General features: G+C 41.7%; 1 protein-coding gene across 2 annotated transcripts in view; it reads left to right on the top strand.

Annotated features, from left to right (window-relative positions):
• Nucleotides 1–18115, top strand: part of mdfic (MyoD family inhibitor domain containing) — a 115226-nt gene that overhangs the window by 54503 nt on the left and 42608 nt on the right. The window lies entirely within an intron of this gene.

The following is an 18115-nucleotide window of genomic DNA, read 5'->3' as shown; positions in this document are numbered from 1 at the left end:
GCATTTAAATGGTAATCTTCGACTGCCTTTTGTGTCCTCGTTGCTGCTGTGTGCGTGCTTGCGCGGTAGACTCAGCTGTTCAGTTGTGTTTAGGCTTCTCAGGCGTCTGTATTAAAGCTTAATGCACTTCCATTCTAATCAGGCATGCGGGTTTTGATGAATGCAATGAGTGCATGTTTTGAAGTTGTACAATATGCACAGCAGCATCTTATCTGTGTAATGCATGCAAGGGTGTTTATGAAGCCTTGAGGTACAAGAATGTTTTCTAAGTGAGCTTCTCTCTGTAGAATGCATTTTAAGTGGCTAAGACATAAAATACATACACACAAACACATGCACACTGATGCAGACACACACACACAATCCTGAACAGTAATTTAGAACTGTAGGCTTTTAGTCAGCATATTAAATGTGTCAACTCATAAAGTAAAATGCTTTGAATGCTTTCAATATTCATGTTTTCGTATTTGTCAACCAACATTTCATAACAAATTCATGAAAAAAGCCTCTCAAACTGCATGCTGGGAGAAGGCTTTGTGCAGTGCATACATTTTTGAAGAGACACCATCCATTTAGAGCTCATCATCAGAGATTTGCATCCCGAGCCTTTGAAATATAAAGATAAATATTTTGTATCATGCATTTTTTAAACATTACACCAATAAAACATAATTCCTAAGATCGGACTTACGCTGGAAGTAATTTCTTGTTATGTAGAAGAGCAACACTAATGGACTTTTATGTCACTTTGTTTAGTGAATAATTAACACTTATACAATATGTACAATCAAAGAATTGTATTATTGATAGTTAGTTGTTTTTCGATGATTCCTCGGCAGCAGATTGTTGTGAATAAATAACAGGCTGCCTCAGCAGCCAATTGCATGCAGTACACTGGTTCTGTTTAGTGAGCGCTTTTAGAGCTGGCGACACGCAAGAGGCAACTTACTGTACTTTCTTACTTCATCTGAGACAGGAGTTGAATAGATTTTCTTTTCATTCCTCTTTTCAGCATGCCTTCTATGTTATTCGTTTGTCAGACTAAGTAGTTTTTATAATATATCTAAAGAAACATGGCCCTGGCCTTGGAGGTGCTGGTGATATCTTCAGAGTATCTTCCTGTTCCTTTTTTTTTTTTTCAAATATTGTCAAATGTTTGTGTACTGTTTGAATTAATTCTCACTCTTGGGACAATTACGACATAGAATTAACAAGTTTTGTAGTGACACAATAGAAAGATTGCCAGTATGATAGAGGATAAATGTGAGATCAGCTAGCAGATAGCTTTGGCATATGGTCAGCCACCCTGACTGAAATTGAACTCTCTACATCACTTCTCTTACTTGATTCCATCCCCCCTCTCTCTCTTTTTCTGTCTATCGCTGCACCCACCTGCGTCTCATTCCCAACATTCCCCAGGTTTTTATTGGGAAAAGGGTTCATGGTGAGCACATAACCCTACAGTTGGAAGTGCAACCTCTATCCCAATAAAAACACATTCACAAGCATGTCTAATGGGCACATGGCCTGCAATGTAGAAAACAGTCTTCGTATGATCCAAAATAAGTTTACACCCACATTTCTGGAGGTCATGAGTTTCAGGAGAGAGGAGCAGAGCAGGGGGCTAACTGTTTTTCTGCTTTGCTTATAAACCCCCATATGCAGGAATCTACCACCAGAATCTCTGGGCAATGGAGATCCTCTAAACCCAAGGGGTATTTACATTATCAATTATTACAATATTTAAGTGTTTGTATGAAAATGAGTCCACATGGAATAGCCATGAACACCTCTCAGCAGGAAACCACAGTTAATTGCATTTTGAGAGGAAACATAAGAGGCCTCAGCTTAGAACAAATTCTGGCCTTCTTCACATGCTGTTACTACAAAGTCAAATCTAATCAGCTTGAAAAGATGTTTCAAATTATATTGAATTACATTGTTCAACTGTTTATGTGTGGTAGGTTGAGATGACTAATAGACTGTAGTTTTGGGCAGCTTCTCTTCCACTGTCCCAGCTGGTCTTTTTTCAGTCCCAGAAAACCCGCATACAAAGAGTATCTACTGCAAAGCACATAAGGCAATCACATACTCATTGAACACAATATTTTAAATAAATCTTATGTGTGCATTTCCCTCATCTCTCAGACTGACAGTAAGCTGTGCCTCTGTGAACATTGCAGTCATCCCAGCAACACTGTGGGCCACATAATACTGCTGCTCTCTCCATTTCACTGTGCATTCATCTGTGAAGTGGATAGAGTTGCCATTAAGATGAGACAATGCATTTGCAGAAATACATATCACTTTGCCTTGATAAGAGGGAGACAAATAGGAGGAACTGTGTTTGTTGGGAGCAATCATTGTATGGCATAGGGAGACTCCAAGGTTCTATTTCTTCTGCGCAGTTAACCTTTTTCATTAAACCCCATTGCATAATTACGGGCGAGCGTCAGCGGCATCCTCCATTGTTGTTTAATTAGCCAGCTAATGTTGTTACCCAGTGCTGCAAACCCTTCATTTGTCTTGCTTAAGGAGCCTCTCTCTTTTCATTACCATAGGGAAATTGAGTTTGTTATTTATTGCAAGAGGAGAAGATGCAGTAGTTGTGTACATAGGCTTTGAAAAATCAGTAAGCTCCAATTTCCACTGTTACAATGGGTTGATGGCTTGCAATGGTGTTATCTTCATTCCAGTTCCTCTGAGTGTTAGTCATATACAGTAAGGGGATGGAAGAATGCAAGATTTATGTTTTTTTTTTAAATAGGTCTGTCAAACAGAAGCTACAAAGTCCCATAAGCCTCCTGTGGCATTTCATATGTGACTTCAGTTAGTGTTGTGAAGGCAGAGCAGCAGCAGGGGTAGGGCAGTGATGGTGGACCATACGTGAAGTTGCAGACAATTATTGATCCTTGCGATATTCTCCAGCACTTAACCTTTACACTAGCTGAACAGGATATGAAGTCCCTTATTGAATGTGTACTTTTATGTTCTTCTCTGGTGACAAGCCTAATCAATAGTCCCCCTCCTCACTCTCATTAGGGGCAAGAGCTTCTAAGACTATCTTTAGCCAGGAAATCTATCTGCCTATGTGCCCGGATGGCCAGAGCAGACCACTTGGTGGTTTTATTCAGCAATGCACTGCAGTTGAAAATTTAACAAAAATAACTGACCATTGATATTTGATCTTTGGTCAGATTGTTTTTGGTCAAATGCTACAGAACAGCTATGAGGAAAGTATTTGAGCATACATTTTCTAATCGTCCTAATTCTCTTAGAAGCCAGCGGAGATACTTTTTTAACGGTCATGTAGAAAGGAAGCTACTAGAAGACCAAGACTTTTTTTCTCCTAATCTTTTTTTTCTCTTATGTAGGCAAGATGTTTCCAGATAAGCACTATTAATCATTCCCCTGCATCTGTTCATTCTTGTACACTTTCACCTGAAAAGTCTTTGCACTCGGAAAATAACGCTTCTCCTCGCAATTGCCTGACACATTATCTCATTAAAATGTACAAAGAAAACTCCTTCTCTTTATCTCTGATAATCTAATTAGCATCAGGCAGATGGTTTAATAAGGGATATCGGCGCCGTTTAGCCTCCCAAACGGCCCGCTGGAGGAGAACCGTGGAGGAGGCTCCTCTCCACTCTCCTCTTCACTCTGAATAGCTCTCCAGGGTTCACATTATTGCTTCCTCTGCCTGAGGCGAACCACTCCAACTCAGGAGTTTAGGGAGGATGAATGCATCCAGGAGAGAGACATGCTCAAAGTGAATCAAATAGGCAGAGATGTTGGATACTGCTGGGAATGTTTTAAACCAAATAATGGCAGATAACTGACTTCACCTTTAGTCCCCCAAGGAGTGAGAAACATTTCAGATTAGGCTTTAAATCTTTCTCAGATACATAGGTCTGTTCAGTGTGTGTTTAATTGTTGCCTAGGTAACATTGTACCAGTTCTATCATAGTCTGTGCTTAGGTTATGTGAATTTTACATCATAAAAGCCCAAAAGACTTGCATAGTAAAGCAGTTCTGTCTTCCATCCTGCAATGCAGGGAGCTCTGTGGTCCTCTAACCTCCAGATGTTAGGCCTGACAGGGCACCAGTTAAAATAAAGTCAGGCTATCATATCATTAAGGAGGAAAAGTTCTATGTCCAGATTACATTAGAGGAGTCTTAGTCGTCTGGTTTCTCCGGTTCTGACACTTCTCTCTCTGTAATGAGCGGATGCTACCGCAGCCGAGACATGAATGCTCAAGTGAAGTCCGGTAGACAAGACATCCTCAGCCAGGCCCTGCATTGGCAATCTAGGCAAATACATCGAGCAGAAAGAGGCTAGCCAGCAAGCCAGACAGTGGAGCCAGTCGCTATAGCCCTCAGAGCCAGCAGTGAGAGAGACATGCTCAATTAACTCCCCAACTTCAGCAGGGCTTTTCCTGCTGGCCAGTGGAGAGGAACAATAATGACTGGATTTAGAATAAAAAGATGTGCACATCTACAAAGAGGGTGTGTGAGTGGGGTAGAAGATGAGATAAGGGGCTCCCATTTAGATTGACGGTTGGAAATTGTGGAAGGTCAGCGCAGTCTGTGAAGCGTCACCTGGGCAACTGCTGTGGCAAAAAAAACCATAGTCCAGCCAAGCCTGATCAGGGTGTGAGGGCTCGCTACTTAGCTCTTTCTGTTACTTTCCTCTCTGGCTTTACTTTTTCTCTATCTCTTCTCCAGCATATGTCACAGGATGATAGTAGAAACCTCTCGGTGAGGAGAAAATAATGGGATGTTTTCTTTTTTTTTTGTCTACTGAATATCATGAGAGTCATTGAGAGTCATACTGGATAAGAGGGCTTCACCTTATTGGTTTGTCAGATCACTCTTGGAACAAAAGTTTGAAGTGGTCTTGCAGGACTGGGGGACACAAAGAAAAGGTTCATTCTATTTTTTTTTTTTTTTTTACATTAATGATATTTAGTCTATCTTTGATTTCCATCTCTTCCTAATACCTGGCCTGTTTTTAATACTGCAGACCTGGTAACCAGGGAATGCTAATGAAGTGGATTATTATTGAGTTAACCAAACTCAATAATAGGAACTTCTTAACAAACGAACTGCTTAACAAAAGGAAAATTGATTATTTCTCCATCAACAACATTTAGAGGATCATTAGGAGGAATTCTGCACAAGTGGCCTTAGGTAAAAGAAAGTGTCTGCAACTCTGCCTTCTCTGCGCTGTCGCTGGCATATGCAGACTGCCACGTGCTAATTGCACTCAGCTGCGAATTGAAACAATATCCAATTGTCGGCTAGATTAATTAGACTCATGTGCAGTTGTGCATTCCTAAACAAGGACCCACATAAATAACACCAGGTAGAGCCCAGCAGATGGGAATACTCAAGCCTCCTGCGTCAGCACAAATGAACAAAACATAAACTGAATGGCTTCCTTTTCAGCCGCAGAAAAATTCAATTTTTCTCAAAAAGTAAATATTGGTCAGCATTTTTTTTTTTTTTTTTACTTCAAATGCTGTCTTTTTAATTTTATATGTATGGAACTTGCAGTTATATAGCTCCTTTAGTATAACATCTGATATACAGTACATGCAACCACAGAAATTAGTGTCTTATGCAGTACAACTTTTACTCCATTTGACTCTTTTGGTATTTTCAGCAGCAGTGCCAGTGTTTACATACAGACTTCGACACTTAAAGGAATTTGTAGAGTCAAATCCCTTCTCAAGTTATAACAGTAATTACTTCGCTTCGCACTCGACACAACCTTTCAGTCTTTTTGCACTTCAGGCACTTTTTAAACTGTTTTACAATCAATTAGACCCCACAGCCCCCTCTGCACCGCATCACTCTGTGCTGATCGGTACCTTCAAAAACAATTGTAATATTCATGTATACAGCATCCTTCACAGTTTCACGATGTGCGTATACGGGTGTGCGCACGTGCCACTGTATGTGCATGCTTATACCTGTGTGTGGGTTTGCGTGCATTCTCTGCTTGTGCATTGAACTTTGCCAGGTGCTGAGCACAGATCACACACAGAGAGGTCTTATTAAACTTTCTGCAGACCTCAGTCAAAACTTTGACACACAGAGCACTGTGAGTTTGCATTAGGAATATTAATGCCCATATTAATTTCGTGTTGACCTTTCGCCATCCACAGGTTCCATACAGCAGTTCAAAGAGAATGAGACTCTTTTTAATTCCCTGGTCTAGGGGAGAGAAACACATACACTTGCATGCACACAGAGGCACACATTAATGAAAAATTTCAAGCTCTAAGCTGCCTGCTTGTACAACTTATTATGAAAACACAAATCAGAGGTGTACTCAATACAGCCTCAGCTTAACTTTATCACAATCATTGATCCTTAAGACAGACATGAGCTCTTACTTCCATATTTATTCCTTGCTTATTCTCACTTCATCTCGGCATTTGATATTAGTGCATACATCTCTATGTTTGTATTCAAATTCGAAGGTTGATGAAAAAGTGTATATTATGCTTAAAGTATACGAATAGCTGCAACACTATGAAGTGTTTATAGTGCTGCAACACAATTAAGCTGTAATTGCTCTTACCTCAGTATGTAGGCACTGTGGACTGGCTTCATAAATGACAAAGTAGCTACTGTTAAGAAAATTAAAAGAAAAATAGTGAGATCTGTTAGAGCACACTTTACGAAGCAGCTGTTAGGAGCTTTAAGACTTTGAACAAAGCAAATTACTTGGGTTGAAAAAACAGCAACAGACACATCCCAGTGCGTGGCCTCTCAACACTGTTCCCCTCAGGATCAGGCTGAAATGCTCCTGGACACAATTTCCAATTGTTTACAGCTAATTTGCATCTGTTTCCCACACATGTAAACACACCAGCCGAGAAAGCTGCGGTATGTCACGGCAGAAAGCCTTTTTTTTCTTCTTAGTTTACCTCCAGGACACAGAGGATTTGGGGCCATAACAAGCAATAGGCAGTGTGACAAGGACAAAGGAAATGCATTAGTCAGCCATGTTGTGTGTTTCTGGGAATCTATCTGTGTAGAGTTCACTCAGGAGAAATTACATTTCTGCTTTGATTTAATTAAAGCTAAATATTGGGCAATCGTCAGGCACTTGGCAGGGTATGCTTGACACTGTAATTATCTCCTGAGGTGCTTTTGTCTTAAAGGCTGCATTCATGCGTGAAACCAATTCCAACGCTGACTCGTCAAGGGCTGCACATTTTTTTGTTTCTTCGAAGGGAAAAAAAAGGGACACTGTTTGCTTAACGTTTCTCTGAGCTGTCTATAACCTGTCACATAGGCTGAGACAGACCTCTGGTGACTCTCAGAGTCATGAGGTGAGGTGTCGTTAAAAACAAATACATCCGCTGCCTGTTAGTTTGTTGCAGGGGAAGAAAATACAACCTGCCTTTGGTGAATTTCTCCATGCTTTTTGAAGAAAGCACATTTTTAATATAAAGGATGTTTTAATACAGGAAAAAAATAACTACAGTTATGGATTAATGGGTCTTTACCTTCTGTAGCAACCTCTGAATAATACATTCTCATGATCGTATACAGGTCTGTGACAAGGTGTATGATTTATAAATGAATACAGTACGCATTCAGAATGATGCCTTCCCTCCACTCTTTTTATTTACTGTATATATCAACCATCTCTCTCAATTCTTTCTGTTCACTATGCTTTCTCTTTCACTTTCAGTTTTCTCTTGAATTATTCACCAGTGTCATCATGTTGACCTGTTCCTTGTCAGCGCTGTAGCAGTGTGTGTGTGTGTGTGTGTGTGTGTGTGTACATCAGCTCTGCAGCTGTGCGGGTGCATGTGTGTGTGTCTATGTCAGGGCCAAGCAACGCTCTCCTCATCCAGTCCTCGGCTGTAATTTGTGTCACTGACTAGAGTTTGATGGGTGAGCAGCTACGCACAACACTGTGTCACAGGGGTGGAGTGATGGTGTGCGTGCATGTGTAAATGTGTACGCACTTGGCAGTGTGTGTGTGTGTGTGTGTGTGTGTGTGTGTAATTTTGTGCCGCCTTTGGATGACTTTGTCTGTCTCCATCCTGAGATGTGGTGGGTTTTTGCATGTGTGTACACCTGCGAGCACGAACAGCAGTGCAGCTATTTCCCTGTGTTGCCTGCATCGGCACTGTGTCACAATGAGGAGCCCGGAGGAGACAGCCAAGGCCGTGGTGGTGAGACGCTCACAGCTGCCACTTGTCACATAAGTCGGCTCACATTTGGAGGAAATCAATTCGGAACCTTAATTCACTCGACGACTCCCACGCCCGGTGCAGCCAAAGAGCCCTGGCCAGCAGCAGCAACCCCCCATCCCACCACCCCCTCACCACCACCCCCTAACCCCCCCCACCCCTCCCAAAAGAAAAAATAAGATGAGAAATCGACTCCCAGGGGACACAAGTCATCAATCTTAAATCACCTCCTCCAAACTAATGACAGTCCCAGCCCGGCCAGTCCTGCTAAATTGAATTATTACTGGATTGACAAAAACCTGCTGAGAATATTTTTGAAGGAAGGAAGGAAAGGCTGAGTGTCTCTTAATGACAGGAAGCGGAGGGGAAGTGGTCGGAGTGAGTCGTGAAGGGGGGGTGAAAGTTGTACTCATGCACACGCATGCACACACAGACAAAACTTGCCTGTGCAAATGTTCACACACCTGTTCAAAATTGCATGCGCTTTAACACCAAGTAACCCCCTTAAACACACTCTCTTCCACGTCTTTCACACACACATACACCCCTTACCCACGTGTTGCTTCGGCTACGTGCTGTATGCTAATACACATCATCAGTCAGGGCTGATTATTGCCACTGCTCTCAGCTAGGCAGGCCAGGCAGGTACAGGTACAGCATACACCACCAATCCATTCAGACACAATGCACGGAGACAGGATTCTGGATGTGGGGCTGCAGAGCTGCCTCCGCAGCTCAGCAGCCTTCAAGAAATAGTTTGAGGCTCTATCCATGAACAGCAAGGCAGGTGTAAAGAGCTGAAGTGAAACAAGAACTTCTGGGTTCTGTTCCAGAGGTATGAAAACTTCATTTAAAATCAGTGACATTTGGTATGATGCAAATTAACAGATTGTCACGTGGTTTACTCCATTCTTCTTGACAAGGAGAAAAATAAATATCTTTGATTATTTTTCTTGTTATTGGCCCTTAACAAATGCGTACAAAGGGGGGAGAGGACAGGGAGGGTAAAAAGCTGTAGACGGTCTTTACACAGATTACAGCTGAAAAGTTGGAAAATAAAAAGAAATAAGAAGAGAGTGTTGCTTGATGTCACGTATAAAGGAGAAACAAATATGCATTACAGACATGCATTCAAGCTGGCAAAACTTTTTTGAATACTACCAAATTAAAGTTCAATTTTGTTAAAGCCAAAAAGTGTTAAAATTCTAACAGTAGGTGCTGTATTAAATACAATTATTTATCTTGGAAGCAAATGGGCAAAGATTTAATTTACGGGCATACATCACAGAAGCACTTACTGCCGTTTAAGTTTGTGCCACCAAAGCCTTTTTTCCACCATCAAAACAATGAAGGCCCTTAAGCATCTGTAAACATCAGCAGTAAGTATACATAGTCATGTCTACCATGTCTTTCAGGTGTATGACAAAGACTTTAAAGACAGTTGATGTAAAGCCTTATCCTCCTACAGGACACCCCCCTACTTTACCTTGATAAAGAAGCAGATCAGGCTTGATCATATCGTGTGTATTGCCACTCAGTGCCGCTGTCTGTCAAGTGTACACTGCTGTAAACACACTGACTGTGTCAGTGGAGCTGCTTGTTGAGACATATTTACTGTTCCTGGCTGTCACCAATTCCACCACGCGCTCAGAGTTACGACTGCCTTGTGAGGCACATGAAAGTGATGGATGAAAGTTTTCCTCTCCCAGGGCGCAGGGCTGAATTAAATTGAAAGCTACTGTTTATTCCCCCTGTGTCTCATCGCAGAATCAGGTTTGTTTGCAATTGATTTAAGCCGGGGGGGTCTTTTGTGGAGGAAAGGCTAAGGTTTTCCTCTTGATGGAAAAGATGATTGAATTTGTTTTGTCTCACGTGCCTCTCTGCTTGCTCTCTTTCTATCCTTTGACTGTGTCAGTAAATCAGATCATCTCTCTCCCCTGTCAACACACGCTCTTGTTGAGCAGTCAAAGTTAATTTGCAAACGTACTGTTTGATTTTTTTCTCCTTCCCCTCTTTATTTCTGTTTCTTATTCAATCTCCTTTTTTTGCCCACCGCTTTTCAGAAGTCCTCACAGACAGTTTGTCTTTTTGCTCAGAGTTCTTCCTCATTCAGAAAGAAAGGACTTTCTTACTGTTCACTTGCTTAAGCTGGCAAAAAAAAGGTGCCCAGTTCACATGCGGCGCAGGCTTTGATGAGATGATGAATCCTGTCTCAAGCAGGTGATGTCTCACAGTATTCTAAGAGAAATCCCCAGCCACACATAGCTGCGATAGGGTTCGGTCCCTGGTTAAGGGAAACTTGTCAACTGGATTTCATTTGTAGAAGAGCCGACTAGAGTCTGTGGGCTTTCCTTTGGGGAATATGGCTACAGAACCATTATTCATCACGTAAGGCTTTACTCGGGCCCGTCAGGCACTCTCCCTCGGCAGCAGTCCATCTCTGCAACCATTCATCATAGGCCTGAATGCAGCTGAGAGGGAAAAGGGAGGACTCTCTATTGGGCCCTCCGCTAGCAAGGCCCTTAAGAAGGCCCTCGCTCTGCTCTCGTACAAACACCTCAACGATATTAAGCTGGGTCAGTTATCATGTCGCGCTCAGGCAGCCTTCAAGGTGCAGGCCCTACATTTGAGTGTTAAGTGTTTTAAGTCAAACTCATGGAGGAACAGGATATGCGTTAGACAGAACTTAAACACTTCTCCTTTAAATCATTTTTTCCAGTGCCTTTAAAAGACAGAACTGAACTTTTCTGTTGCATTAAGCCGCTTATTGCGTCAGGTTATATCGAATATGAGGTTGTTTGGTGTCAAATTGTGCTCTGTTTCCCTAGCAACATTAACTGAAATTGTTACGGAAGCACCAAGGCCTTCTTTTCAGTAATTACACAGTACCAAGCAGTAATGTTAGCATGTTACTTGCACTGAAATGTAAAGTCTTTAGCATTTTCTGGTCTCACAAGCTCAGCTGAGCTGAGTACAGTCACAGCTACAAGCGCAGCCGCAGGTGAGTGTAGAATAAAATGTGTGATTATGCATCTCCTCCAGGCTAATCTGATGAAATTATCCAGTTTTGGGGAGGCATATGTCCTGTTCTGTTCACAGTCTGGGGAATCCGAGTCGGTAGTGAGCACTTTATTAGTCGCCCTTTACATTTGTATGTAAATCTCAACGTTTGGTGGTCCACAGGAGACGTGTCAATACTCGGAGCTGTATAGGCTGTGGCAGCCTCACTTCAGGGAAAACATTTGCCTTGAAGTACTGTCTTTCCTCATCTTCAATGTCAGCCCTGGGGCTCCAAGACAACATATGTTCACTGCATCTCCCCAAGACATGGCAGCACTCTACGCTAGCTAGTCACACAAACGCATCATCACACGTCTACTGTCTTCCTCGCAGATTCACTCCACTCTCTTCTACCTCTCTCTCCCCCCTCAACTCCAACATGGAAACAGATGGCCGCAATTTACAATGGCAGTTGTGCCTTAAAAGTACTCTGAGAAACTCGCAGCAGCACCCCCCGTCACTGAAATGACAAAATCATTAATTGGCATTGCGTAAGGGCTGACTGCTTTAGCAGTGTCTCGCACAGCATGAGTGCCTGTCTAAAACTCACAGATGTAAAAGATTAATCTTTTTGCCTTCAGGTAGGTGAGCTGAAAATCAGTGGGTGAAAAAAAAAAAAAGAGAAAAAAAAGCAGCACTCCTAGCTGTTTGGTTAGCGGGGAGAACAGAGAAGAGGGCACATCCTTACTACTGTAGGAAGTATTCAATATTTTGTCCTTGAAAAGACCCCATGTGACAGTTTGCACTGTTCTTGGATAACAGACCAAGGAAGTGACTGGAATATTAAACATTATTGATAATTTACATCTTTTTTTATTGAAAGAGATTAAAGAAGCTTTCAGTCTATAAATGGTTATTTTAGATGAAACTGGGTTCAAATATTGCATACTTGAATTTTGCACAGCATACTGACTGGTGTTTGTGTGTGTGTGTGTGTGTGTGCATGTAGGGCATGCCCTGTCACACAGAGATATGATGTAATATATTACAACCAAGATTAAAGGTATAAATATTAACAACTGCCCATTGCTCTTTTACTGGTGTATTGAGATGAGTGTGTTTTGACATGGGTAGAATTACTCCAAAAGAGTTACTCTGAGTATAAAAATATGTGCCAACATGACAGGAGTGGTAAAATATGAATAATTAACAATAATTAACTTAAAATAAAGACTAGGTTTGATAGAAGACACAGAAGGAGTTGTCTTCCTCAGGGAATCTACTTTCACACTACAGAGACAGTTCAGACGTCTGTCTTTTTTATCTTAACTCTCTGATCTGCCATTATCCACCAAGCCACACCATCTCCACCACCCCAAATTAATAAAGCTGTGTGTTAGATATTAGCAAGGCAATAAAAGGATGAATATTTGATAACAGAGATTCAGACACTGTTATTACTAGGCCATTACATCAGCACTGTGAGCTCACACCAAAGATAGGTGCCACTTCCTCATGTCAGCACAAACAGGCTCTGACAATGTTGGATTTTGGTTTAAACTTGAATTACACTCAAATGCGTGCTCTATGTAAAGAAGCAAAGACTGCATATAGGATCACATGCATTGAATGCAGATAATCGGAACATCTTGTCAGCTGTTTTCCTGAAAGTGGCAGCAGAATTTCCTCTTTTGCACATGCACTTTTATCCATCTGTCAGTCCATCATTGTCTTCACCCTCCAAATTCTTCATCTCTCCTTTCTCTCCCTATCTTTAATTTTTTTTATCTTTTCCTCCTTCCCTTTTTGGTTTTTTATTTCCATTAATCTTTTTCGAGTGCCTTCTATAATCCATCTCCCCGGCCGAGAGGTATTCCCTGAGGGTAAATTACTCTGGAGGCCTGCCTGGCCCCGCACCGCATCAGATTGACCCTCAGCTTGTTTGCCATTTTGTATACTGCACTGTTTATTTAACAAGGAGCAGAGTGAGTGTGATTTCCAGGGACGGGTCCCTGTGATAGTAGCTTTGACACCCTGCCTGAGTAATGACCCTCATTATGGAGCCTCTGACAGCTCCCTGAAAGGCCTGATTTATGAATATGCTGGGACCGCAGCCCCACAAGCCTCCACACACCAGCCTCTGAGCGTGGTCTCCCCTCCGTCTGTCAGCACCCACAGACCATACGTACTTGTGCGTGGGCGTTCGCACACATATAGTGCCTACACATGCGTCATAAAGTAAATGGCATGTGTATATGAAAATGGACATTTTTGGCTTTAGAATTACCATAACTGTAAAGCTTACCATCACTCCCTTTGCCTAACTTTCTACTGTAATCATAAAAACAGTCGAAAAATGTGCAATTTCTCCCAGGTGGTCTGTGGAAAGTTGGATTTAAGAGTTAATGGCAGAAATAAATTCCTCAAAAGATGATTTCATTCGCCGATTCGGTTTTTGGTATGTGAACACAGCTACATCCCACAGAGAGATGCCTGTGCCCCAACGTCCAACTTTCATTTTATTTCATTTTATCTCATCTTATTGGTCAGTACTTCATGAAAATTTCACACAGCTCACCCCTCAAGGATTGACCCTATACATATTAACCCTTCTTAAATAACACACATATCAAAGGGCAGCATAAATAAGTTATGAGGTATATATCTCTTCTTTTTTTGCCCCAGCAGAATCAATTAAGCGGGCAGAGAAGGAAAAGAAGGTCTTTGGGAGGTTCTAGGCTTTGCCAGGCCTTGAGAAGACCAGGCCTACTGCAGGGGAGTCACAGAGAGTATGGAAGAGGGGAGGAGAAGAGAGAGATAGTTCCAATAAAACAGAAGGTAGACAACAGAAGAACTAGGAAAGGAGTAAAGGGGAGGGAAGAGAGAGAGGAAGAGGGAGGGGGAGGATTCAAAGAGAGGAGAGCTGAGAAGAGGTGGAATATCCACTGGATATGCATAAACAGGAGACGGAACAGGCAGGCGGGAATGAGAGAGCAGCAGCAGATAAAGCTATACAGGCTTGTCAGAATCCAGCAGCTAGGCCAGTGATTTATGAGGATCCCCAGTCAAGACTTCCCTCCAAATCCTCCATCCAGCAGCCTTTTGTTCACAGCAGAGACAACCCCTCCTAAACACACGCACACCTCAGTCTGACCAGAGCACTCAGACACGCACATGCACGTGCTCATGCACATACATGCACAAAGAGCGGGACCGATACTGGATTTTTGAGACTGATATCGATATTCTAGAGTTTCAAAAAAATCTTTATATACCGTTTTGTTTCTCTTAGATTATCATGGACTATTAAAGATGTATGTGACCGAAGTATGTACTGAGCAGGAAATTTTACAGTTAAGAAATAAACTTGTCAGTGCTCTGTGTTTGACAGAGTCAAACTCAGTCAATTATTTTTTTAAAATTATTTCTCTTATATTTCGTTTTCAGTCATAAAAAGTAGAGAAAGGGAAAAAATCTCAAAATTTTGGAGGCTGAATATTTGACATTGTTGCCAGTTCATTTTCTGACACCTTTCAATTTATCGGTTAATTGTTTCAGCTTTACATGTACTCAAACCCACTTTGAAACTACAGGGCTGAATTTAGGACTAATTATTGCTAAGCCTTCAATGAAACCTTATGAAAACAGACATAAATGACCACTTCGCATACATATTGCACACGCACCTTTTTCAGAAGCATAGTTATCATAAAATACCCCATCCAGATGTTCATCATAGCGCCGCCCCAAGGCACAGCTGCCAGTAGATGCTTGACACTTTGACTGACTTTGACTGTGTTGACAGATAAACGATGGCATCGACAGAAGAGGTTTGTCTGTATTTGTAGCATTACATGTCCAAGAGTATAAGTGTGAGGTCATGAAATCACCGGCAACTTGTCTGTAATTTGTGGTGGTGCTGATCATGGAGTTGATTTGTCTCTCTCAGAGTTGGCTTACTGAGGACGATATACAACTGATGGGACACACACATGCACGCACACACATATACTTTTCTCTCTCTTTATGCCCTGCATTAAAAAGCCCTGGATAAAAGGTAAGGGATATGCTTTATTAACTTTAAATATGCATGATGTTTCAGAGGGAAAGTGCAGCACAGCATCAGGAATGTCCAAAAGCTTGACTACTTATTTCTCTTTTTTTTCCCCTCTAAAACTGTAAATAATTAAAAATAGAGAGAAGGGGTAGAGAGAGAGGAGAGAGGGAAACGAGAAAAAGTCAAAGATACCCGAACTCCATGCATAAACACATTCTTATTAGTGACCTCGGATGCCCTGAGACATCAAATCATAAAGTTACAACGCACAACTCTCACCAGAACATTCCCTGTGTGTGTGTGTGTGTGTGTCTCTCTCGCACTTCTTTCTCCGCTCCACACACCAGTGTATACACATACACACACACACACAAACACACCCACACACCCACACACACACACACACACACACACACATAGAGCCACAGCTGCAGATAGAAAAAAGCTCCTGTTTTTTTACAGTCCAGTGTGGCATTTTTGGGGGACTTGTCCCTTTGAGAGAAGGGTTATACACTCTTATTGTGTCTCTGTGTGAATATCTGTAGAAATTGATTTCAAATCAGACAAGTTTTATTTCACCTTTGACCTCATGAATGGTGATTTGTTGAGTGCTGATGGACTTTGAGGATGGATTGCATGCAAAGTTCTTTTCAAAGTCGCACTTTTTGCGGACTTGCGGCTTTTCAAGCACATTCTCCTCGCAGTAACATCCTGTCCTCAATCAATAAAAAGCCTATATTGATACTGTGACACCCTCTTTTATTAGTCAATTGATTTCCTTTTGTCGCAATATATTCAACCAGTGACTGGGGGAGCTTAGCTCTGTGGCTCCAGGCTAATAAGAAGGAGCTTAGCCTTATTAGCAAATGGGGATTCTGCAAACATGACAACCACACATTCACCACAGCTCCTTCGGAAATGTAAATAGATAAATACATAAATACATAAACAGGCTGTGAAAAGCTGATCGCGTTAGTCCCTCCTGATTTAGAGGAATCTGCAGCTGAAAATGAAATCAGTTATGCTTTTGCTGCCAAGTGCAGCTACAATAGCCTGTGTCAAATGAAATTTTCCCTCTGTAAATGAGCTACACAAAATTGTTTTTTATATCATTGCAAGTTATTTGGCCCCTTAATCTTCTGCTATGGCAGCACTTGTTCATCATGATTATTTCAGCCAGCTGAGCGATATTTAAATGAATAAACAGCAAGTATTTACCCAGCATCATTGCCTTGTCATGTTGGCTGCGTCGCGCCTAATGGCCTTCTAGACTCCAGCTCTATTTATGGGTGTCATTTCATCCTCAGTTATTTATCCCCCCGCCCGAACATCCTCCACTCTTTTTTCTCAGCTCCATCATGCAACTGCCTCCGTTCACTTTTCCCTGATGCATCGTCTCCCTGTGAATTTTAATTTCAGCAACGTGCCATTAGAAGGGGGTATAATCCCATCACTGCCTGTCCTTCATGCCTCACACAATGATGTATTAACGACAGGGCACACTAATGAATGGAGAGCACCAAGTTGTTAAGTCTGTTTTAAGGTGCCATTTCTATTAATTTGCTCTTTGCTCGACTGTTGATTTTTTTTTTCCTGGTCTGTGTCTTTTTCACAGATACATCAAATCCACAATTCATACCTTTTTTATACGTGACAATATGATGCAGTTTGTGTCAAATCATTGCTATGAATAGACAAGAGTCTCACTGTGTCTTAGACATAATGAACTCCCAGAGCATGTCTCAGGTCATCACTCCAATACACTACTTGATACACCAGCCTTTAAAGATGCTAAGTTTCATATCATGTTTTTGTTTGTACTGTAAAAGAGTACAATTCTACCGGATTTTATGAGAAACAGCGGAGGGGTTCAGTGTAATGTGTGGTAACATTTAGTAGTGTTCTGTTGTGCAATTTATCCCCCTAGTCTAATATCTATATAGTCAATACCCACCACCTTTTAGCGAACGAATGCTTTATGGCTTAATCTGATCTCTGGATTGCGCCGTACTGGGGCAAGCTTATCTGCAGATCGCATCACACTCTACAACCTATCCCCATTTACATCTCCATTTCCTTCCAGCCATGTCCTTACAATGATGAGGAAAATGAAAAAAAAAAATACATGCTTCAAAACCCACAAGCCCAGGATGGGCTAAATTACCAGAGTGCAACAGGGGAGAAGCTTCATCGTTTGTGTTTCATGCCGCGGCTGCAAGAGAGCGTGCTGCCATTCCTTGCCGCTTGGCTGGGCAGATTATGCTCAGGTATCAGCCGCAGCCAAGAAAGCGGATTACTTGTGTCCAAATAGAGTTGTCAGTTTGGAAACTCAAGATGCAATCATTTTCATGGGAAGGGTAATTATAGGGGATCAAGCCTACGTACTGTCAGATGCTGGCACAGAATGAGACAGTCACTCTCTAATGAAGGATTTTACATGTGCGAGGTGAACAAGGTACTCCCTTTCAATTCCTGTGCGCTCTCTGTCTGTTCCTCACTCTGTCCTTCTCCTAAATGTTATTTCATGTAGTTTTATAAGAGTCTATGTGCAGTATTTTGACCTGCTGCTTTGACTACCTTTGAGTGCTGTGGAAAGAGGTCAATAGAGCGTCTACAGAGTTGAACTGCTGACTTTCTCAGCTCAGATTCAGGGTAAAAATAGCCCCCAAAACAGATCAAGCACCAGGTCAAACCATTTATTTACAACTACTTAATAGGATTTGAATTTTCTTAAATTACATTTTTGATATACATCGTTACAGTTTTGATATACTTTGTACTGTTAGTTTAGTAGTTTTAGTTGGGTGCTTTAGTCCATTATTTGCCAACGTAGGGGTCA

The sequence above is a fragment of the Xiphias gladius genome, chromosome 2 (genome assembly GCF_016859285.1).
Source record: "Xiphias gladius isolate SHS-SW01 ecotype Sanya breed wild chromosome 2, ASM1685928v1, whole genome shotgun sequence".
NCBI classification, from domain to species: Eukaryota; Metazoa; Chordata; class Actinopteri; order Istiophoriformes; family Xiphiidae; genus Xiphias; species Xiphias gladius.
Note: the sequence above shows the minus strand (reverse complement) of the source record. Positions and strands in the feature narration are given on the sequence as shown.